The 9853-nt window shown below is 36.4% G+C and overlaps 1 long non-coding RNA gene across 1 annotated transcript; it reads right to left on the reverse strand.

Moving 5' to 3' along the window:
* Nucleotides 1-839: 839 nt before the first annotated feature.
* LOC148089284 (uncharacterized) lies at nucleotides 840-7008 on the reverse strand. The gene is made up of 3 exons (XR_015713214.1): nucleotides 6900-7008; nucleotides 4596-4707; nucleotides 840-1030 (listed from the first exon to the last, which is right to left on the reverse strand). It is a non-coding gene; the product is annotated as an uncharacterized LOC148089284 (long non-coding RNA).
* Between the last annotated feature and the right edge of the window lie 2845 nt (nucleotides 7009-9853).

Here is a 9853-nt window from a genome sequence, read left to right on the forward strand (position 1 = left end):
ACGATGCTAAATGCAGCCATTTAATCCAAACAACCCTTCAAAGTCCAGTTTAAGCCTCGATTTATTCTCCTTCACATAATGATCTCGACCGTTCGACTTGCATAACACCAGCAACTGGAGCCGGCATGAATGACAGCCTTAAACAATCAATGATGTCTTAGATATCTTCTGATAAGGACAGTCGTTTCGCTAATGAAGCTTGAGTTTGTTAGCATGTAAGCATGAAGTTATTGTGTCTCACTTGCACCCACTGACTCAGAGCCGCGGCGACACGGAAAGCTTATTGAAGCGGGGTTAATAGGCTTGGTGACACCTGACGTGTGTGCCAGACAAATGTGCGTATTTGTTTGTGTGAGGGGACGGGGGGGCGTTTTGTAATGCTTTGCTCATTACAAAAAAATGAGTTCATTGTGAGGGGGTGAGAATAAGAGAAAGGAACATTTCAGATAATGATTCAAAACTTACAGAAGTACTTGAACGTCTCGTTGATCTGCTCGTGTGTGAGTCCAAGTACGACCGTAGGGGCGAGCACTGGCGTCTGCAGCCAGTCTTCATTGTCGTAACCAAATACACAATTTGCCCGAAGAGTGTAGTTTGGTTGGCCCTCTGAGAGCAGGCTCACTATTTCCAACTCCGGTAGGTTGGAACAGAGATCTGAGAAAGTATATTTTTGTTTAATTAAAGAGGATTTAATAACGTTTTATTCAAAATACCCGTTAGTGTTGAAGCATCATGACTTGGTGGTTGTGTCGCACAGGGGTCCCCATCCAGGAACCCCAGTGACTCGTCCCACCCCTCATGGAGGAGGACGTCCGACTGGGAGTCCAGATGGGCCTGGGTCGTCCAGGTGGTTTGAGAAGGAAAAGCAGCAGGAGTAGGAGAGAAAAGCGGGGAGGAAGGTTGGGACAGCTTGTCTGATCTTGGAGCGTTCAGGGTGAAGGTGTCGCTTCTTCTGAGGCCCCCTGCTGGTTGAGAGAGGAATTGCGACCCCCCTGGTTATCGTGTTAAAAAAGGTTGTTGTAGTTTTCCACTAGGACAGAAAAGAATATGAAAGTGAATTACAACCTAATAAAGCACTTCTACATAGTACAAACAGTAATAAGTAGAACAAAGTTCAGATAAATAAGCAAAACACTTTTATTATTCGATACAAGAGCAACATATCATATCACTGGAAACCAAAAACCCTTTTGTAGTTTAATAGGTCACAAGTATCACACTGCTAAAGTTAGCAAAGATCATGTTTCCTGTGCACATGCAGATGTGAAACAACCGGACCAACTGACTGCAGACGATAAAACACGCTTATGTAATGCATTTGTAAAATAGCAGCAGGCGAATAAGAGTTAAAATATCTTGAAGAATTTACTCGTGTATCCTCTTTAAAAGGAATTATATATTTATACACTATCAAAAAGAAATTAGATCTATGACAATAGAGTGTATAAATAAGCTTACATTATCATTTCTGTACCTCTCCAATGTATCTATATTTATAAATATGTATTTGCAGTTTATATTCAGACTCAATAGCTATGGTAGATAAGTTTTTGTTTTTTTAAATTACAGATAAAAGAACACACAAATTAAAACATCTGTCACTAGCTATTCAACTTCATTAACATACACAATATACAAAAAAGCCTTCAGCCGACCAAACATAATAATGCTCGACTCATTAAACCTAACCTCTGCTTAGCAACACCCTCTCTGCTGGCAAAATGTTCCTCTTTTCTAATCAGCCGAGTGGGTTTGGATTGCGTCCAACATCCCATCACTTCCAAGACTACCTCGGAGGGCGTTCAACTCCAGTCGTGTATATTCAACGAAGAAGCAACATCAGATCTTTCTACGTTTGTCTTGATACATTCAGTTAAGAACTCAATAAATAACATACAACTGAGCAAGACACTGGGGTTTCTGTCATCAGTCGTCTCTTCATGCTTCAGGGTGTTTTATTCTGTCAGCTGGTCGACAGACTTATCAGCTGACACGACTGTGACGATACTAGAGCCACGGAAACGACTTTGGTGTTTGTGTGTAAACAAAGTTAAAACCTCTTCAAGTTTACTGTAATCATGATCAATAATGGAAACTAAATTAACATGATGTCATGTGTGCAGCGGCACATTAGATGCCTTTGGACTGAACTTCCTGAGTGTGTTTTAAAACACTGCTCACTGGCACTAAGGGCAAACAGTGCCCTCCACGAGGATGAGTACGTGCGCTAAGGCACACAGTCAGGACGACATACGACGAGCACTTAAGGTGGTAAAATTAAATTGCAGCAACAGTAGGCAGCCTACTGGATACAGTTTTTTTTTTTTAAGGTTTTATTACTGCAGAGAGAGATGGTAAGATTCAGAACACAACTATGAGGACAACTATTTTTTAGGCTAAATAAATGAAGTGCAATTATATCAGGTAAAAGAAACAGTGATTATAAGTGTACATGAGCTGCTTTCCAGTGGTCTGCACGCTCTCTGGTGCTTCTGGGATTTATTTACTTTATACGTCTTATTCTTTAATAAATAAACTATATTACTTATAAAACTAAAAGGCAAAGGTTTAAGAAAGAACAAGATACACGTTTACAAGTATATGAAGACACTAAATTTTTTTGTAGTTTTCATTAATAAAAGTGATCATGGCATTACTCTTAGATCACTTCAGAAAACAAATATTTTAATGATGAATATAACAAAATAAATTATAAAGCATGCAGGGAAGACAGCTAGTTATTTATTTAAATGTATTAAATGACTTTAATTGCCATCTTCATTGTAGTGTTTTTTTATGTCTTTGCTCATTACAAAAAAATGTCCTGAGTTCATTGTGAGGGGGTGAGAATAAGAGGGTTTTTTAAAGTCAACAACTTCTATGGGCAGATATAGTAATAATTCAATAGATATCTAAACCACTTATTTACCATATTTTTCCTTGGGACTTGGACTCTTTAGCTTTAAGGAAACGTTTTTTTCTGAATAAATAAAAAGGTGCAAAGGTGGAGAATTAAGTGCCCGGTGGAGATAAGGCTTGTTTATCCAGTCGTGGGTGGAAATGTTTTCGATATAAACGAGAAGGAAGTCTGTGATCACGTCAGCTCAGGTGTCAAACTGTTAAATCTTAAAGCAACCAAAAGGAAATTTACACTATTATATACTTTCTGTGGGGGTGAATGTTTTCCTAACATTGCTCTACAAACATGCATTAAAGTTAATAGTCTAATGGTTGTATTCAGTTTCTCTTTTTTGTTTCTTTTACGTTGCGTGTAAAGTGTATATATAGTGATATTCTACTCCACCATTGTATCTAAATTATTTAACATAATTAGGTTCCGGCTTTATTGACGACTTCTTTGATCAATAAAATGTTCAATGTCATATGAGAAAGCAAACCAAAACAGACTTTAAAAACAGCGTTTCATGGATTCAATCCAAACGCGCGGAAGGTTAAATCTAATCAGGTGTGTTGATAAAAGGACTCTTGAACAGTGAGTGCTGCATGTGCCTCTGATAAACCGACAAACACTGCAAGTTTAAGATCACGCAGCTGTTTGATCTGCCAAGAGAGTCATACACGTTAATATCTATAATTCAAATGAAAAATATGATAATGATCGCATTATTAATGTGTCGTTTACATCATACATCAAAAATGTTCCTAAATATATCTGAAATAAATGTGTTGATTATATATACACATATAAAAACCCTGACAGACAATGGGATATTACTTGAGATATGAAAGGGAGAGCTAGTTTAGAATCATAAACATAAAAACATATACCGTTTCCTGACAATTAATTGTTTTCTGCTTCATTTAAGAACATGTTTCAAGAGAACTTCCATGTATTATTTTTTTAAGTTAATAAATATAAGAGAACTGTATATTTTAGTTTAATAATTCCAGTTGGTTCCAAAAATTGTTACACATTATACAACAAATTACAGTTTTCTTAGAAAATAAATTAAATTTAGAGCAAAAAACATTTTAGAAACAACTCTGTTTATCGCTTCTGGAATTCCAGGAATAGTAGAAAATGTAATTTAATGTCTGCCCTAATTAATAATTTAAAATCTGTTTATGTTTTGGTTTTTTTCTTACCAGGATCTTTCATCTTTGCCGTTAAAAATGCACCGCACGGTGTTTACTTATACAGAGTCTCATCACTTAATCTGAACATGTGCCGGACAGATTTTTCCGTGTGTACTTTTCTCCCGAATAACCCAATGACTACACTTAGCAGATACAACTTACTATCAACACGATTTATAAAAGATTATTTCTGAAGGTTCGTGAAGAGATAGGTGAGCGAGGGAAGGAGCCTGGGAATCAACAGTTGGGGGTGTTGGACCTTAATGTGAGCAAGAATGTCCCCTTGACAACTGGGGGAGCTAAATCTGGATGGTAACCCAGGAGAAAACAAAGTTGTCACCTAAAAATGTCACACACCAATCACCTCTACATGGAATCTAAATTGAAATGTTAAAAAATCATTAACTCCTTAATATAATTTTTCACAGCTTCTTCGCTCATGATTTTTTTAAATAACAAAATTACTCTTTCTATTTTAAGATAAAAAACAAACTTACTGTGCACTAGTGCAGCAACGTTAGCGAGTTGAGTTTCATGAAGATAAGAACAGTTGTGCGCCAATATGTGTCCATTCAATCCGTGGCGAACGTCTCACGGGTGGTTGCTGTCCTGTCAGAGGAGAGAGGCAGAGCAGCCATGAGGAAGAGGAGGAGCCCAGGGATCAATGAAGAGGAGGGACACACGGGAAAACGTCAGTCCCTTTTATTGATCAAGCACTTTTTCTCAAAAAGGCTTTAAGAAACATTCAGCTTTATTATCACAACTGAGAGCAAAATCGAGATTAAACACTGGATTTACCTTCTTGGATAAGAGTATAACTCCAGCACTGGTCGCAGAAACACTATCATTTAAATACTGCAGTAAAATCAAGTAATCAGTCTGATCTTGCAAAGTTGTTTTCTTGCATGATCACGTTGATAATTTATTCAAGTGGTTCAAAGGAAAGTCAATTGGACTGCGTTGAGACTCGTCTTTGAAGCACCTGGATAACCATGACCTGAATGAATGAGAACCTTCATGGACATTTATAATTTACCAAAACATCTAAATAAAAAACATCTTAACATCACTCAAACCCTAATACACTGGATGACATAAATACCGTGGTTTAACAGTGCTGATTATACCATTTTAATGCGAAAAATACTGAAAAAGTGAGTTATTTTTCCTTTAGATGGAGAAATGTCAACATATTTTGGTATAGATCACAAATGAGAGGCTCCTGGGCTCTCTTTGCAGTTGTTCACAATACCAGCATTTCAACTAGTAAATGTCAGCTTTTGCAGCTAGTATTTGGGCTTTTTGTTATTGTTAATTGTATATGTAGCAATGTTCTGGTTTTTCCATTATAGATGTTTATCATTACAAATTACTGTATGTGTTCTAGGAGACTAACTCGGAGGTCTGTGGATCAAAATCTACTTATGGTTCCACACCCACGGTTCAGGACCAGAGGAGAGAAATCTTTTCAGGCTGTTGCTCCTAAGCTTTTGAACGATCTTCCTCTCTCTTTGCGCTTGATGGATCTACTGACTCCTTCAAGAAGCATCTTAAGACGTTTCTATTTGTTCAGGCTTTTCCTTGATTTTCTGGAACTCCTGTTGTGTTATCAGTTTTATCTTGACCTTTAAAGTATATACTTTATTGAATATTGTTTTGATTGTTTAAGCGCTTTGTGACCCTGGTCTGGAAAAGCGCTCTATAAATAAAAATTACTTACTTACTTACTTTTACATTTTGAGAAGATATAACTTCATGAGATTAATCAGTAACTGTCAAGACAACTGAAAGTAAATATTTAAAACGAGAGCAAAACAAAATGGATACTGAGTGACTAAGAAGTAGTCGACGGACAGAAGGAAGAATGATTTAAATATCAGTTGTAGCTTAGGTTGGATGGAGCAGCATGACACGAAGAAAATGTCAGCATGATTAACATCCTATATTTACCTGAACATGAGAGAAAACTTATTTCCTAACCTGAACTGTTTCTTTCTAAATGTTCAACTGAGATTTATGCGTTTCACTTCAATGCACAAAGGTGCTATTCATGCCCCACCCGTCACCTTCAACAGACCTTTGCCTTTTCATTCAACCACTAAAGCTTCTGTGGATCTGCAGGAACAATCACTACAAGAACCCTAGACGAACAATGTCCTTCGCAAAATATACTTTTAAAATTGAACACTTGATAAGATTTGATAGAAACAACATCAGATTTTGCAATGATCTACACTTTTTGTTCACGGCAAACAGACGTCTTTGTGTTAGTTTCCAGGCACGCCTCTGTTAGTTTATGGGGATGTGTTTCAGTTTTGCTTCTTTCGTTTGGATCCATCTTTAATCCATAGTTTGTATTTTAGATTGTCTTTTTCTTATCAGCTTCTTGTTGATTAACTTAAAACTCTAAATTGATAGTAGCAGTTAGTAAAACATTTTTAATAATACCTCAGATGTTCACAACACATTATCTTTGACTGAAAAAGGAGGGATTTGGGGATTTAGCTTCATCTTTAGCATCATAACATGATACAATCAAAACATCAAGTTGTAGTTCAGTAGCGAGCTTGCTTCTGTAATAAAATACTACGACTTCTGCTAAAAACAAATCAAATTTTCTTCCCATTCGACGATATTTGTGTAAAAATGTGGACAATATAAATCGTCCAAACATCCCAGTAGAAAAAGATCCGCCCTGCGGCGTTATGGAAATGTACTCCACACCAAGACCCAGCCGAATGACACAACTATTTAAAACATTGTAGAGGTAACCGAATTGAAAATCATGGCTTGAAACTTACATGTGTGCCTTTAGGGCTTCCCGTTGAAGGACGACGTTGAAGTTTCTGACGAGAAACTTTCTACTCAGCTGTCAAAACGACTGGTCCGTGTTCCATTCGGTCATCCGGGGTGCAGGGGATTATGGGAAATGTAGTTTGTAAACCAATATCTTCCAAGCGAGAGTTAAAAGTGGCCTGAAGTGTAATGTTCTTACATTTTCAGGATGCATTTTTATTAAAAGTCAATAATTATATAAAGTTTGGGTTCGCTCGCCGTTGTGACGCTACACTTATTCAACAGAACAGAAACTAATGATCTGGAAATAATTCTGGCGAGTCACATGAGGGATATTTTAGGAAATAATACACTGCTTTCAGTTTTCCAATTTTAAACAGACTGATTGCTTAAAGCATGCTTCGAGTGAGAGATTAGAAATAAAACAAAAGAAAGCTCTTGTTATTTGAAGACATTTTTATTGTGTAGACTAATTCTGGTTTTCATTATAATGTCATGAGCAATATTCTATATGAAGCTCCTATTTTAAGCATCATTTTATGTGACATGAGGTCAAACATGAAGAGCAAACGCGGAGCTATTTTAACTTGAGGCAGACAAGAATTTTCACAACCACTCATCTGACATCAGCAGATGCCTCACGCACACCGTTGTTTGAGGATTTGGCGACCTCTAACGGTCGCGATTTGAAATACAAATTAAATGTGAATTTGTTGGGACTATTTATGAGAAGAATAAACTACGAAATAATTCGATTGGTTTCTTCGTGTGATAGAAGTTTAAGAGTTTACAATGTATCATATTGTATTGATGTTTTTCTATCTCTCTCTCTATCTATCTATCTATCTATCTATCTATCTATCTATCTATCTATCTATCTATCTATCTATCTATCTATCTATCTATCTATCTATCTATCTATCTATCTATCTATCTATCTATCTATCTATCTATCTATCTATCTATCTATCTATCTATCTATTTATCTATCTATCTATCTATCTATCTATTTATCTATCTACCAGCTACTAAGCAGGTGATAGAAGGTACAGCAAGTCTCATGAAAACGAGAACAAAGTGCAAATGAAAAGAAGTGCAAATTGATAACAAAGTTCAAATATAAAGAGCGTAGATCAAAGTAAATAACACAAAGATCTTTAAAAGAATACTAAGATTAAAAAGAAGTGAACAGCCAAAACTTTAGATATTAAAACATTTTAAAGTTTTTTGCAGAGCTGGGATTGAACCTGCAACTTCTCAGGCCACAAGCTCAGTACTCTACTATCTGAGCTATGATGTATATTAAAACAAAATTTGAAAAAATAACCCCTATGTAGAAACCAAATTGATGGAAAAATGGATTTTTGTCATGTTTATTTCTTCTTTCTTAATGAAAAACTAAAAGTTTACCTTGTTTTAAATCATTCGTTTCATGTCCTTTCAACAGAACAAGTAAACCATTTGATGCATTTTCATATTTCATTTCCCACCTCTAGACTGTGTGAGGTCTATGATTGACAAAGCTGCTTTTCATCCGTGAACGTCACAGGACAATGGAAATAAACGTGTGGCACATCTTGGTCTAGATTAATACGGCCAGCTGCTGCCCGGCTGTCCATTGTACTGCACTGATCCACAGTGAACAGCCTGTGTGTCCACCATTTGTAAGTCATGATTAATTATTTACTACAGTCTCCACAGACAGAGTGAACCAGTGGACTGCACTCGGCCACTTCCTCTCTCAAGGACAATGGGACAACTTCCTGTTGTGGTGTGAGGCGGGGGGGCTGCACAGGCCGGGGAGTTAAACAGGCCAGCATTGTGTCCTGCTGCTGAACAACATTTACGATCCGTTTGTCGAGATGCAACGAAGTCGATTAGACGCCGACCAGGTATTTCATCAAACTATGATCAAACCAACATCTCTGAAAAGCAGAGATGTTGACATGACAGACACAGCAGACATGCTGTGTACTTTATGGAATAGTCTTAACTATTTGTAGTACTTTATTTCCTTTTTTCCCCCCACATTTCATATCATTTCCTCCTTTCTGTGTGTATTTTTTTCCTCTCAAATGTGTTTCCATGATTAAAAAAAAACGCATATAAAGTAAATACACAATAAAACAACAATTATTATGTTGTAAAACAACCTAAACGTTTTGATTGTGATTCTAATAACACTTGTGAATCCCAAATCCAAACAGATATAACACAATATAATCAGATGATTACAACATAAGTCGCAGTAAAGCCAGTGGGTTTAAATTAGAATGACACTGGTAGCATAACTAAATGCACTCATAGGAAATGAAAAACCATCTGTTATTATTGCACGGTTGATTCATTGTCCAGTGTTCGACATACTGTATATTGTTTTTTTAGCAAGGTTCTTACAGTGCAAGGCCAGGGGAATTCAAGACCGTTTAAAGGGCAACTAGTGTGTTGATTTAAGTGTCTCTTAAATTGATCTTGGACCACTATTGTTCCCATCAGTACCTTTGAAGAGTTTTTAAAGGAATACGTGGGGATTTGCTTGAATGTTACCGTGTCTGAATTTACCAATTTATGCTCTTCTGTAGCAGTTTGCTATTCTCTTCCTCATGCTTAAACTGAATAAAGCATTATAGGTTATTTATTCAGAAAAAAATTAGTTACCAAAGACCCTCGTAAAGTGAGAATGTTGCCTAAAGCGTCTTTTTTAAATGGAGCTGTCAGTGTAAACATTGACACAAACAAACAGCATAATGGAATCTCCAGAAGTTGCCGGACTTGTTTACCTTCAACTCTGTCAGATAGTACTGAAGTAATGTAGTGAAGCATTCATGTTTAAAAATAAATTAAAAAAATACATATAGAAAAATTCCTAGGTGTGAATGATTTATAATTGTATGTACAAACAGATCTGTATACAAACAACATGTGCTTATGTACTGTAAAAAAAACTAATCATGATGAA

The sequence above is a fragment of the Callionymus lyra genome, chromosome 1 (assembly GCF_982586985.1).
Source record: "Callionymus lyra chromosome 1, fCalLyr1.hap1.1, whole genome shotgun sequence".
In the NCBI taxonomy this organism is placed as follows: Eukaryota; Metazoa; Chordata; class Actinopteri; order Syngnathiformes; family Callionymidae; genus Callionymus; species Callionymus lyra.